The following is a 22883-nucleotide window of genomic DNA, read 5'->3' as shown; positions in this document are numbered from 1 at the left end:
TTTTCGGCTTCCATGTCAGTAAACGTTGCTGAAGGCCATGTCAATTTGAAGAATCCTTGGAAGGGAGCCTTCATTTCGCGTCCTTCGTTCTGCCTGTTTTGTAGGACGGATTGGATGTATCCTTTGCGGCATTAAAGCACCCGCAGTGCGTGACGTAGCCATGCACACTTAGGCTGAATCCGAAATTGCCTCCTAAACCCTCATTCACTATTCCCTACGTTACTCCACTAATATAGTTCACTTTAAGAGGTGTATGAAAATGAGTAAGTGAATTCAGACAACCGTTGAGTGTACATCGGCTGTACACTCGTTATTCCAGTGCAATGTGGGATAGAATGAGTGCACTCGATAACGTCCACTGTGGTTTCGGACACTACTACAAAGGGCTGTCCCCTCAAATAGTGCCCTATTTAAGGGTATAGGGGGCAATTTCGGATTTAGCCTGTCTCATTCTATAGTTTAATTGCCGAGGAGGACACAAGCCTCCAAGCCTCAAAAGGACTGGATTTATGTAGACTTTATGACTAGGATGCAGCCTTACGTTTGAGAAACACCCATCGTCTGTCCATCCTGACGGTTGACCGCTATGATCAATGAGAGGACAGTTAACTCATTTTTGTCATGTATGTAAACTATAGTTTATACAACTCAAATGTAACTCATTTGTTGACTCAACAAATATTGGTCCTTTTAGAAATGTTGCCTTGTGTAAGCAACAAAACAAATGATCTGCAGGTCTGAAAATGCCCTAAGACTTTATAATAAATTATATAATTTGGGAAATAAATTAACCGATATCTTTCTGACCTGCATCAAACGTTCCAAAAAAAAGCAAGTGTGACCCTTAAGCTTACACCCCTCTAACCTAATAATTGACCTTTTTGAAGTAATGTCCGAAGTGTACTTGAGAAATGTCCTGTGGGCTTTAAACTGGCCTGACCGGTCGTCAGCAGAACCAGTGCCCTTAGCACCAAAGGGTGTGTTTATTGTGCTCAAAACAAACCAGTATTTGTGGGAAATTTTAAAAATCAAATTAAATTCAGTACAACAAATACTGTGCTGTATGTAATCTATGGATACTTTACAATATACAATAATCTTTCTTTTTTTATCACATCACAGTGATTTTCTTAATGCATTTTTTTTTTTACTGTTGCACAAAAAAGATTCCAGCCTTCTGTGCTACATGAATTAGAAATGATCGCTTCTACAGTTCATTAATGCATTGTAACCTAATCACAATATCTCCAAAATGGAAACCATGTGAGGGGCACTTTGCTGCCTCATGTGGGTGATTCATCTAAGACGTTTCACTTTTAGACTAATGTTGTTTTCAGGAGGAAATGTTTCATCCTGTCAGGATCCTCCTGATAAGCCTGAGCTGCAATAATTAGGCAAAGTGTGGGGAGCAGGGATAACTAGCAGCATGATAGCTGAGACTTCCCACAAACCCGTGTGACATGTTGGGGAAGTTCCCCTGCTACATCGCGGTGAGTTACATCATTAGCTTTAAGCCTGTTCTTCCTTCCGAGTCAGGGCAGGAAAAACACCCTTTTAGCAGAAAACATTTCATACTCAATTGCATGAGGGCTTTCACATTCATCTCAAGGTCTTGTCTCATTGAAATGTTTGATGCTTTGAGGTGAGCCTCTCTTTTTTTATTCTTAACAGACCGAGGTGACGGACCTCTTGGTTTGGAAATAGCAATAAATATGAAACATAGCTGCAAGCATGTGATTAACTGGGTTCAAGCATCACATACCTATGTAGATAATATAATTGTAACTTTGTATTTTAGAGAATTGTAGAGTATTGTATTTTTCTTAATATAATATGGGACTTTTAAGTGTGTTTTTATGGAAATCAGACAAGCATCTAGGATGAATTTGAAAAAGTAGGTTTTGAGCTTCATTCTTGTGTGTTACGCAGCATGTTTGTGCTTCCTCAAGAACCAATGAGATTCATTCTTGTGTGTTACGCAGCATGTTTGAGCTTCCTCAAGAACCAATGAGATTCATTATTGTGTGTTACGCAGCATGTTTGAGCTTCCTCAAGAACCAATGAGATTCATTCTTGTGTGTTACGCAGCATGTTTGAGCTTCCTCAAGAACCAATGAGATTCATTCTTGTGTGTTACGCAGCATGTTTGAGCTTCCTCAAGAACCAGATGTTCGTTCTTGTGTTACGCAGTGCGTTTATCTCTAATCAATGTTTTATGTGTGTTTATGTGTTAAAGCCTAAATTCCTTCTGTTCATTATATAAAGTGACCGAGTCTCTTCAGAAAATTTGGACTAAACCAGTCATTTCATAGGGATTAGTTTTACAATATCTTTATGAACTTTATAACGCGTCAAAGTGGTAGTTGCATTGGGCAGAGAGCTCTCAGATTTCATCAAAAAGATGGACTGCATTTATATATAGCGCTTTCAGCAGACCCTATGGCCATCCTTTAAGAAAAAGATCTTCATTTTGGGTGACTTATCCCTTTAATGTCTTAGATTTGACATTATTTGCTGATGAAATTTTAAGAAAATGTTAGCATTTGTCTGAAACAAGACACATTCCCATTTAATTGATTATGCGACAACCGAGTGGTTTACAGTTATAGTCCCACTAATGGGCAGAATTTGACCTAACTTGGCATGCATGCTCAGGCCATCTGGTTGTCTATGTATGCCAAATTTCACTTTTGGAAGTTTGGACTTTGCTACCGGCATACATATAGGTACATTTTTTTACAATGTGACCATGTGGTACCAGACCAACTGATTCACTTATATCTTCGCAAATATTCTTTTGGTAATTTTGCCTGTGTCTGCAAAACCTTTGCTTTATTATAGTGCCACATAGTGTCAGATAGATGTGTGTGTTTGCAGCTGAGTAGTGGGTGGGATTTCTGAGCATCCCACCAAATTGTGTATCTCTACAAACTTCGACCTTTGGTTTTTGAACCCCTAATGAATTGCAAACTGCTCTCAGATCCACTTTACTAAAAAGGAGGTTAAGTTAATAGGGTCCAGTGTAGTTTTGAAGTCGCTGAAGCAATGCTAGGGCTTTTTGCCAGGGCATTTTTATGCAGTTGCTAAGGTGTTTTGTGTGATTGCTATAGGATTTTTCGTATTAATCTAAATCAAAAGTGTCCTCCATCTCTGTGATATTCTAGTCACTATGAATAGCATTCCTCATTCAATGCAATATCCGTTTCATTGGGTGCGTGCGTTTACATGCACGTTCTTAAGCCGAGCCTAATAAGCTTGTTATAAGTTTTCTTTTATCGGAGTATGGTCATAAACGGCGTGTGATAAGTGACAAAAAACGCAAACTTCGAGCAGATTTACACGCATCCAGACAGAGCGAGCTACTGTTTTGCATGAAATAAGGACATATATCACAAACACAGACTCTTTTAAGACCTAGAAAATTGTAAAGATGTGTTCTCATCTCATGCAGCAGAATTAGAAGAGGTTCAGTCAAAACACTGCATCTCTAACTGCATGAGAGAATAATATGAGCCAAACGTCTCCCACTGACACGGTGCTAGCTTGTGTCTTCACAACTGACGTAACATTTGGAAAACTCCAAGTCAGATATGGACATTATTATTTTTGACGTCACTACAAGGAAATAACCCGATATATTAATAGAGTCACGTAAACGCAGTTTACTTGCATTGTTAGTTTACTCGTTTGCATGTAAATGGGGAAAACTGGTTATTTCAATAAGCTGATATTTGTGAGTTATCAGGTTACTGGTGTGCATGTAAACGTGCTCATTGTCTGCCAAGCTAAAATCACTAGTCTAATCACTTAGAAACAACACACCTCTCCTCAACAAGCCGGATGATTTTATCATTTGTGAGTATGTTGGATGAGTTAAATGTGGAAGTTTAATACAATGACACATGAGAACAGGCTATTCAAAACAGCATCTACACCTGCGAGTCATATGGCATGGCAGGAAATGAGTGCTTATCGTGTATCAACTTCTCCTTGTCCATGTAATCAAACTGTTTTGGACATGGAAGCCATGCACTGATCCTAGATCAGTGCTTTTATTGCAACCCGATTTATTAAATGTAACGATTTTGCTGTTATATGTAGGTCAGAATAGAAGGTTAAAGATGTGGAATGTACCGCTAGATCCGAGACGAGAATGGAGAATGATCTTTTCTCCACACAAGTCTTATTTTATTAAGGCCTAGAGCACAACAGAGAAAAACATTGTCATGTGATGGCTGGCCTCACAGGGCTCAGAGACCTTATGAAGATTTATCTGAAAGCAGCTGGTCTATTTTTATTGTCGGCATGTGAAAATGGTGATGTGATTGCACTTTTATTTTAAGTGTGATGTAAAATGCGTATCCTAAAGCTGATCTGTGTTTTTGCATTCGTTACCTGTATTATTAAGTTGTGACAGTATTCACACCACCTTAGCAGAGTGGTGAAAACTATAATAACCTCACAACATAAAAAAAAAATCTAGTTAAGTATTTAAAAACAGAAAGCAGTCTAAAGTAGGTCTTATTCTTACATATATTTACCTGAATATGCCTCTTCTGTGATGAGCATGTTTGTAATTTCTGAATTAAAATGTATTTTGTGTTTTTTGAAGAAAATCTGTATTTTATGGCGCATGGTAAAGTAAGTCAATCTGAGCGATCGATCCAATCCAAGCGCTCCCCAGTAAAACAGTGTCCGATCGATCTCTACACATAGTCCATACACAACTCACCATACCCAAGATACAGTTTCCATTGGTCAAACTTTTAAAAGACAATAGAAAACCCTGTGTCGGAACCCTGAAAGTCCTAGCATTCAGGGTTAGCTTTAGCCAATCAGCATGTCAAGTCGAAGATATCCTGTTCTTCAAGATGTGTGTGTGTGTGTGTGTGATTTACTATGGTTTACTAATGTTTCACAAAGTTACAAAGCTGAATGTGGCCCAAAAGCCTGTTTAAAGTTTACATGCGTGTCTGCGGCAACTTTTTGCAGCTTTACCTTATCAAATTCCAATCGGTTTTTGATATTGGCCAAATTTAAGGACTCCCGATCAAGCCATACACTGTGATTATTCACCGGTATCGATCTGCATCCCTATAATAATAATGGAGAAAAAAACGTGTTTTTAGTGAAAGAAATAGATTCTCAAAAAAATATATTAGTTATTTAGTCGTTTGGCATTATCCTTTATTAAAAAATCATATTTGAAACAAAACAGCTTCACTGCTAGCTTAGAAATCTAGATGCACCCTAGCTGCAGCAAATCTAATCTGCCGCTAGTCTAGCAACTCTCAATACACTTCTGAGCTGTAAAAACCAAACTCTAGTTAGGCCAATCACATTGTGTATAGAGTCGGTGGGCGGGGCTTAGCATGATGTTGCAGAGTTGCGCTTGCGTGTTTCTAGTAAACACTGAAGCTGGCGAACGGCGGTCTTTCGAATCAGCTTTGACCGCGACTCTGGAAGACTTGAAGTTAAGCTTTTCTCTGAGAAAAGAACAAAGAGCGGCACTGAAGTCATTCTTAAAAAGGGAAGATGTGTTCGGAGTTTTGCCGACCGGATACGGTGAAATTTTAATCTGTCAACTAGCTCTGCTTCACCTTCCTTGCTCTGGTTGGTTGTAGCGCTATCCAATTGCGCAGAGGGAGTCTGAAAGACAACCGTTTATCCCGCCCCTCGGATTGAGCCCTGTCAATGGTGAGTTTCCAGACCAAACATCTTGATGTGGGTCTGGCTTGTCAGGCTACTTCACCGCTTATTGACATTTTGAAAACTTCCAAGTGATGTAGTGCGACCAACATGCAGAAACATGAGGGAAAAAACATACAACTGTAACTGATATCTTTAAAAAAAAACATCCCCCGAATAAATCTCATTAAATAATCATAAAATTTGACCGTTTCAAGCTATAACAAGTTTAGTTAAAAGGTCATGTGGTGCTCCTCCCTGTAAACGTGATATTTATGAATAATTAATTAATTATATGGGAACAAAAAAAGAGCAATATTTCTTCATGTATTCAAGATGGAAGGAAAATATATTGTACTTATTGGTTTGCACCAATGATATTTTTTAGTCATTATATTTAAAACAATTTTTTGAAAGTGGTATTAAACTTACTTAACCAAGATTTGTAAAGATTTTTCATTTTCTTTGTCTTGGACAGTCTTATTTATCATTGACCCTTTTTAAATGTCACAGGAGACCTTATGCGTGTGATTTTTGCCTTGAATGTCAACCATGTTTACCATTTTCTTTAAATTCCCATCATTCTCTGTCTTGCATTGAGGCATAGCCAACCTTTATGCCATTTGACAGTAATGGTTAGTTTAGGCTTTATAAAATCTCTTGTAAATGTTTATATCTGCCTCCCAAAGTCTAAAGTAAATATGTTTACATTTCCACAGATGTGTAAATTATAGAATAGAAATGATGTTCGGCGCCTACAACCTGCTCAGATTTAAATGCTGTGCCGTTCTTCCTCAGCTGTGCGGAATTTCAAAATATCCATGTTTTCTAGATTTCAGTAGGAAGGCGACATGTTTCGCCCACTCACATGTCTGCCATATGGACAAAGCCTCATTTCCACACACAACTACACCACTTCTTTCCTTTATAAAAGGCACTGTTAGAGAGAGTGTATGACGTTTATTAGCCGTTATTATCAATTACTGTTGGTTTTGTGATGGCAAGTGTGCACAGCAAACACAAACATCACTCAAATTTTCTTTAGAAAATGTACAAATCTGGTTAATAATGGTGCTGTTGATCTGGCCAGTTTGATCAGTGTCACAGAAGACTGTGTACTGTACTTCCTTGTTTTCACATAATGTGTTTCCTGCTGCAGAATCTGAAGAGCCAATGCGCAAAGTGAGTCATTCTCTGTACTTCCTGAAATTTGTGTTGTTATTCGCTGAATCACGACGATGTCAACATGACATCAATATAGTTTTTGGTCTTTTTGCGCATGATATATTAGTTATTCCTCTTCATGCCAAAGGAACAATTTAACTTTAATCTTTCATCACTTTTGAATAAGTCCAAAACAACATCATCAAGTGCTGCTCTAAATTAGTTTTTTCTCTCCTTTATTATCTTGTTTTTCTCTGAAGTATGTCACATTGGGTAATTAAATTGGTTGCGAACATTTTAGCACATTTGCATCAACCGAGCATGACCCCTTGACCTATTAGTATTCAGATGATGTGCAGTGGAAAATGTTATTTTTTTCAGAGTTTGTTCATTACAAATGTTATCTTTGGTCTCACATAGATAATTACATAATACAATGATTGACAGAGGGGAAAAAATGTAGCTAGCAACAATTGGCTTTTGTCAGAGAGTTCCTTATTTTGTTACCATTAACAATGGCAGCACGCAAAACCAGCTCCTGTGCTTTAGTATGATGAGAAATCAGTAAACAGCTGCTTTTGAATATGTTTAACATACTGTAAATTGTATAATAAAGCAGTATTCAAAAATAAAAATTGTTGTCATTTAATCAGCCGAACCTGCATGACCTTATTTCTTTCATCCGTTGAATACAAAAGAATATTTAAAGGACGCACTTGAGTCATTCAATTATTTCGGGTACATCTCACATCAGCAAAAAAAGTGTAAAAACAATATAATATTGCAAAAAGAAAAAAAAAGATGTTTTCCCTGATGAGTTTGTCAACTATGTTACAGAAAATATGCATCAAATATGCAATGTTTTTTGGTCTATATGTGCATTCTTTTAAAAGTGATTATTTTAAAACACTTCTAAGAATATCGTTTTTTGCTAATATTTGTGTAAAATTCTCAGCATGGTCACGAATGTCGAAAAAATTAGCTTTAAAGATCATTTTGGATAGTTTTAAGAATGTCATTCAAAAATTCCGCCCATGTGGTTGTAAACTATACCCTAATATAAAATAAATGCAGCTATCTAGATATTTAAGTCGAAACATAGTTGACAATGACAGTGACATAGTTGACAGTTTCACCATTTTGCCTCATAATTTCAATGGCAGGCCTTGTACTGCCAACCAAATGTCATTTTCTTGATTAGGTTAACCTCACATTTTAATATTTGTTTGAAACAAAATCACACAAAATATTGCAAAACATAGCAATGTAACATAGTTGACAGGCAATTAATATACTCCCTTGGCAATGGGTAATTTGAGATCAAATCTAGAAAAAAAGAGGATGTTTATAATAATGTGTTTAAAATATTTGCACATGATCACATGATTCTGTTCACATGGTTTTGGGATAAACTATTTTTTAGTTTTCTGGGAGGTCTTTGGTTAGTAACATAGTTGACAGAATTTTTACGGACATTAAAACAATATTTTTTGTTTCTTATTTGAAAGAAAATGTCATTTAAACCCAATCTATTTTTCTAAGGTATTACATAAATACATTTAATATAGATAATCTTGACTTTAATATTTGTTTTATTGATTATTTTGATCTCAAGTCCCACTCACTTCAAAATGCAGACATTGCAAAAACTCTACAGTGGATTATAGCTAGAGTATGTTGTTGATGTCCAGCTTCCTGCCTTTCACCAACTTCCCCTTACGTACACCCTCACAGAACCCCCCTCCCACTGGGCGGTGCGATATCCAAATGATAGTCCTGCCATTTAAGTGCATTCACCTTTTTGTTTAGGAAAACTAAATGACAATCATGTGACTTCTTACTCTGCATTTGCAGATTATGGTGAAAGGTGAAACACTTTACATTAGCCAAACAGCTGATGTGTGTGGATGAGTGTGTTGCCTTTATGAGGGTTAGCAGGGCTGTTTAATATATTATGAGCTGAATAAATAGCGTTGAAAACTGTCAGCCCTGTTTTCATTCAGTGTTAATATTGGAACACTTATGAAAGTACTGAATTTTCACCTAGTCTTGAGGTTGAAGGCATGAACACCTATCTACAGTACAAATTACACAGCTTTCCCATTGAAGTACATTTATTTAACAGTGTGTTCACAAGCACAGAGAGAGAATAGCTTCTATTTCCGTCTGTGCTGGGTTATGAAATGAATGGCAGTTTCCCGCTGGTGGTGAAAAACCTAATCATCGACTCTCTGTCATTTTGGCTATAGGACTTATTTATGAAATGCGAGTGGAACAATTTTTTGTAGAAATCATTAGTAAAAACCAGTCTTAAAAATACATTTCAGTAAAATATAAAAAAACACTAGACCAGTGTTGTATATTTTCTTCAATTGAGTACTTAAAATATCTAATATTTCATATATCAAATATATAACTATTTGTAAATCTAAAAAAATTGCTATTTTAACTGGGATATGTTAGGGAGTTGCCTGTCAATTGCGTCATATCTGCGTTACCCTTGGTTTCCGGTTTTATTTTGCAGAAGCGCTTTACTCTTAGCAGTGTGCAACACATGGCATAGCAGCCACCGAGCGAACGCACAGAGTAACATAACCTTATTTTCAACACACAAATATATCTAATATGATAAACAGAGCAGTGTTATAATAAAAGTCCCGCTTCGCGCGAGGCATGTGTTGCTTTCATCTTAATAACAATCGCTCCAGCAGCCTTGCTCAGCTCCCTCTACACAAGTAATGTTAATAATTGCGTCCATGAACTTTGTTTCACCCAAGTCCTATCCAGATTCTTTTCCACCGGAGGTGAGGTGAATACCACAAAATCTGCACTCAAATTTGCCGTCATCAAACTATGCCTTCTTTTGAATAGCTGACCTCTAGCAGACTTAGTTACCTAGTGCACATTTAAGTTCAATTTTCATGTAACAAATTTTTAAGTGTGTGTGTATATACACTGTAAAAAATTTGTGGTGGTTTTTGTTGGTTTAACTTAAAAAAGTAAGTAACCTGGTTGCCTTAAAATTTTGAGTTTATTGAAATAAAAAATTTGAGTTGATACAATGAAGGAAATTAGTTTAATAAATAGAAACTCAAAATATTTTTGTATCTGAACTACATAAAAAATTTGATAAATCATGAAAATAGCACTATTTGGCATGTTTCACTGCGTCATCAGAAATAAACACACATAATTACCCAATATGCTTACAAAATCGTTTAATAATATTTTAATAAAGGTTGTCGAATCTCAAAAAATGTTCATTGTAGTAACTCAAAATTTTAATTTCAATGAACTCAAAATTTTAAGGCAACCAGGTAACTTTTTTTCTAAATATTTTTTTACAGTGTGTATATGTGTGTGTATATATATATATATATATATATATATATATATATATATATATATATATATATATATATATATATATATATATATATATATATATAAAATCTTTTTTTAAAGGTACACAATGTAACCCCCCCCAGCAGTTAAAAAACAAAACATTTATTGTGCTTCGTCTCTGTGTGACTGCCGATGAATGTTTTTTATTCCTCATAACTGAGAGAGAGAGAGAGAGAGAGAGAGAGAGAGAGAGAGAGAGAGAGAGAGAGAGAGAGAGAGAGAGAGAGACATTATCCCACTGCTCATAAAATATTCACTACTAGGCTTATGAGATATAACTAGTTTATGGAAAGGATCTCAAGCTGACTAACTAAAGATGTTACTGTAGCTATATACATTTATAGACACGGTACTTCCTTGATAATAAATTCCAACACAGCGCTGCAATATAATGAAATGACCCTTCACAATAAATATTGCTTTACAATGAACTCTGTTAGAGTTCAATTTATCTGTTCAATAATACACCTTAATCACTTGATTAATCACCTGTTGAAAAAAAACAACTCTGCATCACTTTTACAGCGTCTCAAATCCCGAATTTTTCGCCATTCCGAAAAGCCAAGCCAATGTTGATTCTTGTTTTATTGCAAGCTCTGTCTCGTTCTCCATGTCAACCTTTATCACTAAACTCTGCCACTCCCACACCATACACACGTCAAAGTAACCAGAGCGTATTTGTTTCTATTTATCGATATGACAAGACACGCATGCCCGAATGACGTATGTACGGAACTTCTTACGAAAACCATCCCAACCGGTCTACAATATATAACAATTATAGTAAATTAGGGTAAGACAAAAACACGTTTTGGAAGAATAATTGATGATGACTCGTGTAAATGTATTTAATTTCGGAAATGGAAGGTCAGGTCGGGTGTATTCCATACATAGTGCTCTGTTGGGTATGGCACATTTTAGCTAATGTAATAAGTCAAGTATTTCATGAAAACAGAAAATGTACTAATTCTTCTAACTGGAGGGACGCTTGGGAATGCATCAGTAGTGAAGTATGTGGCAAACACAGCCCAGAGTAAATTACAGGGACTAGATTTAGAGGGATTGGCCACGCCAGACACACCCCCATCTCCCCCAGTGCAAATCCCTACGAGTCTGCCAAACTCAGGCAGAACAGATGCCATTTGGTTAACCAGAGCAGCATGTCTGAAGCCTCAAAACAGGTTCGCCCAATTCACTGAGCCTTCAACTGGTTTAGAAAACTTGCAGAAAGTGTCATATACCCATGTGTTCTATTATTATGCCAATATCCCATTATTCATGAGCACGTCGTTTTTAAAAAAAGAAAGCATGCATTGTCAAAACATGACTCAGCCTATTGAAAAAACCCAGTGGCAGAGGATGGTGCCCTCATTTTTTCCAAATGCTAAGCTCCCTTGACTGATGGTGGGAAAATCCCAAATGCTTAGTTTTTCTCCATTTTTGGCATCACTCTAGAACTACTCCCAACAGCCCTTAGCCCCCCCCCCCCCCCTTTTTTTTTTTACTTTCGTCAAGAGTACACCCCATTAAATAAGAGCTGCTGTAACTAAGTCTTTCAAATATCCTTCCAAAAACACTTTACTGACACCATAGAATTTTCTCTGGAAAAAAACAAATCAATTGAATCAGCAACTTTAATGCAAACAGAAAGGGATTCCAACAAACCAGCACCATATGCGGGTTAATGAGGTGTTTTTTATTTTTGTTTTGTTTTATATATATTCAAAAATACATTACAAATACAATGGTGTAAAAGCTTGCAATAATCATTTGAATATTCTAGTCAGTATTATTCTCTTCTATTATTATTGTCATTTCCAACATGCACAAACAATTAAGCAAAAACATAAAATACAGCAGCACTGTGGCTTCATAGTGTAAAGTTGTGCGTGGGTTCTATCACTTTCTTCAGAAAATGTACAAATCTATTTACTTCCCCCAACTACCAAAGACCTCTCCCCCTCCGTCACCTATTTTCTCGTGACCGTTTCATTTCAGGTTGGGTTAATTCTGTGAAGAATGCAACAATCATATGACCAGAAAATCCTGTTATTTCATACTTCATACTCAATCAAAGTTCCCACAAATAGTTTTTTAATACTGTAAAATCGGTTTCCATCCCCAGAGTCCATCTGTATTTGTATATTGTGTAATACCTGCAAAGTCAGACCTTAAAGGTATTATGAAAAATTTCTCACTGCTCCTTGATCAATGATCCTGTTGAGTAAATTCGCCTGCATTTTATGCTATTTCAGCAGATGTCATTCTTCCTAGTCAGCAGTTATGACCGTGCAGGTCTTCTGTTGGCCCAATTGTGGAAGAATTTAAAAACAAACTTTTAGTTTTTCTACCGTTTCTGGTTTTGCTGCCATGCAATACTCACAGGCACAATGCAACGTGTTGCAAGGGTCTTGCTATATGGCATCTTACCTGTTCTGATTGGTTTTAAGTTTGTTGCTATGCACTTTCTAGGGTGTTCTGGGTAATTTCTAGGGCGTTAGTGTTGGTTTCCTCCTGAGCCAAAAAGTCAAACACATCCCTAATTCTCTTTGATATTTTGGTCTCAAGATAAGAACCTCTATCAATAATTTTTAACATTTTATCAACTGCCAGAAATTTTTTTAAGTGTGTTTCTAAACCATGATCATCAATTTGAGTATGAGTAAAGGGCCATTCATATCTAGTACCATAATTACTATATTGATTTAATAATCATAATAATTCACTCAGAATAACAAAGTCTATAACACAACTACTACAATAATGACAGAAGAACAATATAGCCTAGTTGGAAGAACTTCAGAAGGTTTTTTTTCTGTTCAGTTGATGAACAATAAAAACATTTGACGGCCAATCAGAATCCATTCGACTTTAAAGCGCTTGAGTATTTAAAGCGGCAGACAACAAAACTGCTGCATGGCTTATAATAAACACAACATTAACGTATGTTGGTGTGAATGCTAATATTAGCCGCGTTTCCACCGAAATTACCCGGAACAATTTGTCCCAGGAATTTTTTTCCCCCCAAGACCTGCTGCTGCTGCATTACCATCGCGTACCATGAAGTTTAGAGGCAAATTAGTGCGGTAACGCAAGACTGCGCACGACTTTCCAGTTACTGCTAGATTTCAACCGCATATAAGCTTAATAAAGCTGTTGTATTTTTTAAACTCCATTGTTGATTTGAATAGCAAACGACTTTTACCAAAATGCTACGTGAACTCAACCAATCAGCATGTTCAGCGCCCAAGTTCCACCCCCGAGAGTTCCTGAACTTTGAAAAAGTACTACCTCGTGAGCAGAACCTTTCTGGTCCGTATTGTTAGTGTGACGTAATTTCTGTCATCGGGACAGTCCGCAGCGCAATTTTTGTGTTCAAAAGCATATGCGCAAGGTGAATGTTAAGACAGAAGAGTCCACTAGATGGCAATACTCAGTTGTGATACACTGTGCAATAGTCAAAGAAGAGTGCCTAAAGAGCGATACAAAACAGTAAACAAAGCAGCATAATCCTTCTTCAGCGTTTTGGTTCTTGTTCTAAACTTTAAATGCAATAGCGGATCCGCTACTTTTCCTCTTCTATCCTTCCCAAACAAATGTCCTTTAAATGACACAAATGTGTAAAATGAAGTATACCCAGGCCTTTATATTGTTATGCCTTGAGTAGTAGTTGTTGCTCTCTCTCTCTCTTGTTTAGTTTTTTGACGACCAATCTAATTAGCAAAAAAAAAAAAAAGAAAAGAAACACTTGCGACCTAAATCCTGAGTTAGTAGATATCTGAACTGTGCTGCTGCTGCTGATATTTAAGGCCTTTTAAGAACTTTTCTGTGAGCGTATTTTGGGGCCATTGTGTCACACGTGTTGTACACATACTCTTATTATACACATCAAAACCAATGTATACTTTTAAGTGTCTCCATTTACATCAGATGCCACAGACAACCTGTTGCATGTGACTGTCCCTCATGTTGCTCTGTGTTACCGTAAAGCCTTCAGTATTTTCATTGCTGAGCACTGTTAGTGCTCTGTTGGCATTCTCGTCTCCGTTGGCGGCCTGTGTTTTGGCTAGCAGGGCTGAGAGACGGGCAGAGAGGGCTATTGTTCTACTGCACTCCTTTGTTTCACCCAAAGATCTCCCCCCTTCTTCCTCACCTCACTTCTCATCTGCAAAGAATGAGAACTATGCAGTGGCCCAGATGGACCTGGCTCCCACGTTGTTTCGCCCCATGTTTGTCTCCCGCCCCGTGAGGGAAGCTCTCTTTGCTGGACCGAAAAAACCTTGACTTCACTGATTTGATTCAAAACGTGTGACTCACGGCTTGTAATGTTTTGAAATGTCTGTTAGCTAGCCGGTTAGTTCGTAGATGTCAGGTGATGTTGAACTGAACCAAAACATTTACTTTAAGGGCTTTTAGATATTTAGTTGGATGTTTACTTACACAGCTAATTTCCCATGCAAAAGTTGCCACCACAGTGCTGAAAGTTACCATTAAATTTACTTTGAAATAATTTTCACTCAGAAATTGCTAGTAAATTTCACGAATAGTTACGGCAAGTAACACATTGAATTAAATGTTACATTTTTAAGTTGAAAGACAGTATTTTCTTGTAAAACGTACTTCAACAATCATTCTTTTATTTGCAGACTTGAAAAATCAGTGTTCCGGTTGGTTGCCATGCGGTTACTATGTGTTTGATTTAGCGTGTTGTTAAGCTATGCTAGTGTCCATTCTTAAAGAAATGAATGGAAAAAACTTTTCATTCATCGTTTCCCTATGCAAACAACCGTTGCACGTGTTTCCTGTGTTTTGCAGCTTCACACTTGTTTACGCTTGTGTTAGAAGTAGGACAAGCTCAACTTTTTAAAAACAGTTTAACTTTTTTCCCATTTCACTGCCTGTGTTTCATGTTTTTAAATGCACATTCTGTGTGAACGGCCACCTAGAGTGATTTAGATGGTTTCTAGAGTGCTGTTAGGAGGTTGCAAATTGTTTGCTTAAAAGTCAAAAAACACTCCCAAGTCTCTATTATATATAAACTACCTTAAAAGGATAGATCAAAAATGAGAACTGTCATTCTTTACTCGCCCTCAAGTTGTTCCCAAAACATATTTCGTAAAATGCCTTTTTTGTGTTCATTAAAAACTCGATGGGGTACGGTGTTGTTTTGGACCCCATTGACTTTCATTGAACGGTCTTCAAAATATCATCTTTTGTGTTTCTCAGTTAAAAAAAGAAAGTCATACAAGGTTGGAACAAAATGATTTTTTTGTGCATTTTATCATTGTTAGTTCAGCATTATTACAGGAAATGCCACTTTCAGTTCAACTTCTCAGCGACACAACTTTGGACTTGTTTTCCTGCTTGCGCTGTTTCCCACCACTAGTTTGTTGTCATGGTCACTCATTTGGTTTGTCATTAATTTCAAGTGTGTTATTATTATCCTGGTTTGCATGTGTGCACTTAAATTCCATTGTGTCTGTTCATTCTTGTCGGGTTTTGTCAATGTTTGGATGTGTTATGTTTCTCTCATAGTCTGGATTTGCCTGTGGATTCATTATTGCCTTTGTGTTCGTGTGCGTTCACAATATGCAAGTCTCAACATGTTTTTATAATCCATAAAAAGACAGAGTGACACCTGTTAGTCTCTCATGTCTCTATACAGCATAAAGTTGTTTATGTTTATGAGTGTTGGTTATCTAGTTGCAGTGAATTCATGTTGACATGCTCCCGTGTCAGGGTCAGCTTTTGAAGCAGGGCTGACAGAACATCTCAGCGTTCTGGTTTCTGCGTTCTCCCCCATGCACAGACGCTGCAGCTCAGGTAAAAGGCAGGTTCGGTTTGACGGGATCATATGACCGCTCCTATCAGGTCTGACTGTCAGCTGGGCTGGTTTCAGTTCTCCCCTCTTTATTACCTCCCTACAATATTAAAGGGAAATGGACACCGGTCTGGCCCTCCCCACAGTAACATGAGTTTGCAGTTCCTCTTTCTTTTTTGTCTTGCTGCTATCTGTTGTGTTGTTTTGTTTTTGATAGGGAGACCAAGGTTTTATCAGAGAGCTAGTCTGACTCCTTTTTGGTGAATCTCACGAAAAGCGGTCCGCGTCACATCTCACCCTTAAATCCAAAGAAAAAATTGATTGAAATTGTTCAAATAATTTTGAAGAGAATGAAGCACATGCCATTATTTTCATGGCAATTAAATAATTCATTGTGCCCCCCCAGAGCTACAAAACGCAGAGCAGGAAGTGAATACTCATTAGCTGGTGTTGATTAACTTTCCTGTTCTCTCAGTTCTGTCAGCATCTGAGGTGTGAATGTAGACTAGATGGATATCAGTCCCTGAACTATCCACACAACAGTGATTATCAAAGAGCTTGTAGCTTGAATCTAAGGACTTTTTTGATGCGTTTCAGTCTGTGAATGGAGGAGCTTGGACCCTCCCTTCCTTCCTTGCCTCCCCCCGGAGGTCTTTCACTGCCCCCCTGAGGGCATCGGCAGGCAGATTTGGGGATGTTTGGTGTGTTGGAGACTGGAGTGACTATGAAGCACCAAAACAAGCTCAACTCACCTGCGTCCTTGAAATACAGCAATACACTGTCAACCCGATTCCCTTTTTGGTTTGTCCAGCTGTCTTGCTGCATTTCAGAGAGAAAGAAACTATTAATTGAAAATTCTGGACCAAGCTTGTTGTTTTGCAAATAATCTCACAGACAATTTTCACATTCTCAGCACTAGATTTGTCACACCCAGTATGTTGCGGCAAATGCAGACATGTTGAAATATCACTGCTGGTTTGATGCCCCCCCCACCCCTCATTTTAATCAAAGTAAAATGGCCTACCAGTGTCTGAACCCTTAAAACAATTTACCATGTAGGCTATGCTGTGGTACTGTGGACCTGTATGTTTATTATACTGGTTACCTTTTATACAGCCCTATTTTCCTTTCATCTAACTTTCCATTTGTACTATCTGTTGTTTGCGCTCAGTGTCACACAGAGTAAGTCGGCGGCTCTTTCAGCAGCGCTAGTTAATTGGAATGTTCTGTTAGCTGTGTTTGTCCAGTCGTATCCGGTTACTGACGAGGGGGCCCATCTCAATAATAGATATCATAGACAATGAAGCTAGAACACACACACACACTTACTTCATCTCACACTCCTGCTACACCAATAGCAATGCAACAAACTACAGGGTATATATCATATTTAATGATTTTGACAACAGTGAAACATGTCACACCAAAACTCTTTTGTTAAATTGAAAAAGATTGCAAGTGGTGATGTGATAAATTGCACTGTTAGGTTAGCATATAGCCTTTAGCATTGTATTTCTGCCTCATATGGTTAATCATAATCCCAGTCGGATCGCAAGGAAGTTATTTCCAACACTTGCTGATGTCTGAAAGTGAGTTTTGAACTGAAATAAAATATCTTAAATGTTGAAGTTAGCTGGTAGTCTGATATAATAACATGGGAAATAAGCAGCGGTGTAGACCCGCTCCTTACTAAACTTCTTCCCTGTTCATGGTCACTCCTCAAGCCCCAGCAGTTGACCTGTTTTGGACCAAGGTATTCGGCAGGCCGAAAAATCCTAGGCAATTGGCCCCGATGATCCCCGATCTAGTCCCATAAATGACAGTGGAAACGAGGCTAGTGACTTTTACTACGAAAGGACATACAACTACTTGGAAGCTATCTATCAGGATGGACCAGTCACATGACTTTTCACTGCATCGTCACATGAACGTTGCAATTCCAAATAAACCAATTTACAACTTGGAATGCTTCAATTACAATAATAGAACAGCCTGCAATGCGTCATATAATGTGAATATGGTTTTGGTACAAAATAATAATAATAATAATAATTTGCCTGATGAGGAGTCGTCGAGTGGGCTTGTTGAATTCAGAACTGTAGGCCCGTTCACACAGAACACGTGTTTGCAGTCCATTGCTTTTACATTGTATTTGGCGGATAATGGCAGGAATATTTTATTATGCTAGTATTGTTCCGAAAACATCTACGCTGACAGTTTGGTTGATTTGTAACGGCGAATTGTAGTTTGTTGCATTGCTCGCTAACGGTGTGTGTCAGCCAGAGAGCGAATACAACACCATAGGACATCTGTTCCCCGTGCGCACTCCCGCTGTTTCTAGGGAGACTGCTCATCAACCTGTTGCTCTCTTTCTTTTTTTCCTTTCTCTTCCCCGTAACTATCAACAGAGGTATTTACACTTTACGACATTCACGTGTTTGCTTTCAGTTAATATGTGCACACACATATTTATTTATCTCGCTCTTTCTGTCCACGCACGCACACAGACAGCATCCCGGTTTACAAAAGGGAGCGAGGGTGTGTGCACGCGCATATCCTGCCTCACACACACCCATGAAACACCCTCCTCCCTCCTCTTCCTCCCTCCCTCGGTTCATCTTCCCTTCTGTCCTTCTGTCTGTGTCTCTCGAACCCTCACTGTTCTCTTGAGCTCCGTCTGTTTCACTCTTCCCTTCATCCCACATGCACTTTTATCACTCTCTCTCTCTCTCTCTCTCTCTCTCTCTCTCTCTCTCTCTCTCTCTCTCTCTCTCTCTCTCTCTCTCTCTCTCTCACCCTCCCTCTGTCTGCCTGTCTGTATTTAATTCTCTCTCTCGTCGCTTATGAACACAGGAATATTCTGACATGCTGGAGTTGAGATTAAGGTACAGTTTTGCTAATTTTGATGGCCAATTTTTACATTTAAACTGACTTTAGTCATAGAGGAAATATAGCTTTTGTTGTGCGAAATATTTATATGAAAGTGTTGACTGTTTAAATGTCATAAACTGTTAAATATTTTCAGTTTGCTTTGGAGAACGCTTTATTTTTTTAACCTAATATTGACTATGATGTCAGTAATACTCAATGTAAACTATGCATATACACATTTGTAAATTATAAAACTGCAAAAGCTATGAAAGTAATTGGACACTTTGTCTTTAAAAATACTTTTGCTCACTGTCATGTGCGGCATTTAAAAATATTTGACTGTTTTTTATTCATGCAGTTTTTGTGACCCTGCAGGCTGCATGGAAATATTTTTAGCTTTAAAAATATTTTTTTTCTTTTTTTAAAAAGTGATTAGAATAGTGTAACATGAAATGGTGGCCAGCCACAGCATCTAAACACACACTTTCTCCTACATACGTATGAATTTAAAACTTTTATGCGTTTTATGAGCATGCTTTGCATCAAGACTAAGATTCCCAAGCTCATTTATTTTTAATAAATGAACAGTTTATACTATTTAGTTGTACCTTTTCTCCTTTGTTGCACTATGGACGCCGTCTGTTGATGAAAGTCCCTTTTGACACCAGGTTAACTGGCCCATGTGTTTCCAATATGTATATGGCAACCTTGTATCTTAAAATGTATGTTTATAAGCAAAATATACTTGGAAAGATCATACAATCTTTGTAAGAGTTCTTTATCTTGCAGTTAACAGCAGTGCACCCTATACTAAGTGTTCATGAAAGTGAAAGTGTTTTCAGGAAAAGTGTAACATTTGTGGCTCTATCAAAATACGCTGTTTGTCTGAGCAATGGTAGACGGGAAAACTGTTTGAAACCCGTCATTTTGACGTTAATGTTAACAAAAAATATACACTAAAGCTTCAAAAAAAGATAAATAAAAGCCTTGAATTGGACCATTATCTCCTTTTTTTGGTAAAGTTTAATTGTTGTTAATTTGAAGGTCTGGTGACAGATGTCTGACTAGACATTTCAATAAAAAGTGGGAGAAAGAACGAGGTTAAAAAAATGTCACTTAGGTAGACTAAACACATATTCACACACTCGACGCACATAGCAGGTCCTTAAAAGATCAAAAGCAGACAGAGAATGAATTCTCCATCACTGTCTGAGAGAGTGAATCAAGAGGAAATGATATGATGGCAGATGAAGAACACTTTTTGTTCAACAAGTTTTGACTCTACGCCCTTTGATCTGTTGCACTTACACTCCAAAAAGTATATTTCATAATCAGTATTTTTAGGTCTTATATGCATATCTCAAATTCAATATAAATTTACATTATTGACAAGTCGTTTTAATTTGGTTTTAAGCATAAATTCATGGAGTTTCATGCTTTGCCGACGTGTTAAGCCAAACCCAATTCAAACCCTTAAGGGATTAGTTTTTTCCAAAAATGAAAATTAGCCCATGATTCACTCACTCTCAAGCCGTCCTAGGTCTATATGACATTCTTCTTCCAGACGGATACAATCTGCGTTATGTTAAATAATGTCCTGGCTCTTCCCAGCATTATAATGGCAGCCCAAAATTTGAAGCCCCCAAAAAAGGATCCATCCATTATAAAAGTAATCCACACGGTTTTGGGCGGGGTGGGGTTAATAAAAGCATACTAAAGTGAATCGATGGGTTTTTGTAAGAAAGATTTACATTTTTAACACATTATAAAGTAAAATATCTTGCCTTTCGTAATTTAAAAAAAAAATTATTATTAGATTTTTTTATTAGATGCATAAAGGAACAATAACAACAATTTTCTTCATTGTCATACCAAGATAAAGGAATACAACAAGGTTCTTCAGTCAAGATTATGCTCCAATTCCTTAAGCACAGCCGTTCTCTTAGGTTTTACGTTTTTAGAAAACTCAATGAAATCAAAATACATTTTCATCTCAAGTTTAAATCTTAAAAAAAGAGGTTTACAGTTAGAAAATTTACATTTATGAATGTGATATTTGGCTAACAAACCGCCTTCCGTATTCAAAAGCGTGACTGGGTATGCCGATGACGACGGCATCGCAAGTGTTTTGAACTGGACATTTTTAATATAACTCCAATTGTACTCGTCTGAAAGAAAAATGCCATATACACCTAGGCTGGCTTAAGGGTGAGTAAATTATGGGATAACTTTCAATTTTGGGTGAACTATCCAATTAAAGTAAATTGATCTTGTGTTATAGATGTTTAGAACTGTAAAACTAATAAAAATTTATAAAATGATTTTAGTGTACACTTTATCGCCTTTCATGCAGATCTAGAGTCTGATGTAGGCCTACCCGAACATGCAGGTTTAAACACCTTTATTTTTTTCCCAGTGCATTTTTATTAGGCCTATTATTTAATCACACAGTTATTTGCCTGCTCTGTCAATAACACCCTAAATTCTTTACCTCTGAGATATGATTGCGCAAATTTCCAAGCCTGTCCCTGCATGCATGATGTGTAAATCCAATAACTTGAATAACAAGGCCATCGAAGAGACATGGCTGAGGAATTATTCACACGTTGCATAATATCTCCGTCAGGAAGGAGATGGTCTGTTGTCTGTCTAACGCCTTTGATATTCATTTCCAAAATTGCTCGCGCTGCAGGAGAAGACCATCACTCCTGCATTTCCCTTCTAGCCCAAGCTGGGAGGCCAGGCGCTAGTTCAGCTTGTTTTGAGTCCGCCGCATGGGGAGATTGATAAAAACGAAAGATCATTTCAGCCTGGCGTGCATCCAGCCGGTTCCCTGCTCCGATGGAGAGCGCTCGGCCACAAATTCACTCTTCAATTCCTCAATTTGGTCTGTTGGAAAATGTTATTGTCTGGCAATTCCCGTGGTAACAGGGCAATTTGGCACAGCAACATGTTGTGGTGAAACCCAATGGAAGCGGATGGCTTGCTTGAGTTTTAAGGGCAATGATTTGTCCGCTGTCAGCTGTGTAATATTTGTGCCTTTCCAGGGAAGTAGTTTTTCTTTCACCAGCCGGCGCAGGCAGGTATTTACTGTCGTTTGCAGGATATGTGACAGCCAGATACGTTGTTTATAGATGGACTCAGTGCAAACTAGCTAATTGCATTATAAACGCTAGGGTTGTTGTGAATTTTAGCTGTAGCTAATTTTGGGCTGTGAGAGGGCAGCTTGTCCTGATATCCTCCTTGGTGGCACCATTGGTACTGAATATTACATAAGGAGAAACCTCCCTTTGAACCCCCCCCCCCCCCCCCCCCCCCTTCTGTTTCCATGGTTATTCTCTTTGCTGCTTTCAACATCAAAAAACAGAAACCGAGCATCCCACAGTGCCCACAGGATCAATAGATCTGTCCAATTTTGGGGTTTATGCACTATATTATGATGTTTTGAAATGGCTTTTCATAGTTAATCATTTGTTCTCTGTTGCCGTATGAATAAAGGGGCTTTATTGTCTTGCCTGAGCAATTTTATGTTGAAGGAACAGTTCTCCCAAACATCTATGAGTTTCGTTCTTTCTTCCATGGAACACAAAAGGAGATGTTTTGAAGAATGTACATGCTGCTCTTTTCCACAACTCTTGGCTTTGCACAGAACACAAGTAACTGATCAAAAAATCAGCTAATCTCATTTGCATTGGCCTTGGGCAAATTTTAATTTAATTGTAAAATTGTAATTGCGATTATGACTTAATGCGACAGTAAAATCATGAAAGCTGCGATTCAATTACATAGCTAAAATTTGTGGGAATGTGGCCTATTAAAGAGATTAGTTTATTTAAAACTCTAATGCTTACTAAAAGAGGTTTGAGTTAGTTTTTTTTAAGTGCGAACACTTAAAGGGTTAGTTCACCAGAAAATGAACTTTATGTCATTAATG

General features: G+C 37.6%; 1 protein-coding gene across 5 annotated transcripts in view; it reads left to right on the top strand.

Moving 5' to 3' along the window:
* Positions 1-22883, top strand: part of ptbp3 (polypyrimidine tract binding protein 3) — an 80415-nt gene that overhangs the window by 5273 nt on the left and 52259 nt on the right. Inside the window, exon 1 of one of the 5 annotated variants that reach the window (XM_067433931.1) lies at positions 18815-18963. The exons of the other annotated variants lie outside the window; for them this stretch is intronic. The gene's annotated coding sequence lies outside the window, so the exon portion shown is untranslated. Of the gene's footprint in view, positions 1-18814; positions 18964-22883 lie in introns of those variants that run through there. 5 annotated transcript variants of the gene reach the window in all.

The sequence above is a fragment of the Pseudorasbora parva genome, chromosome 23, assembly GCF_024679245.1.
Source record: "Pseudorasbora parva isolate DD20220531a chromosome 23, ASM2467924v1, whole genome shotgun sequence".
Lineage (NCBI taxonomy): Eukaryota > Metazoa > Chordata > Actinopteri > Cypriniformes > Gobionidae > Pseudorasbora > Pseudorasbora parva.
The sequence above is the reverse complement of the archived record's forward strand: the minus strand, read 5'-3'. Positions and strand labels throughout refer to the sequence as shown.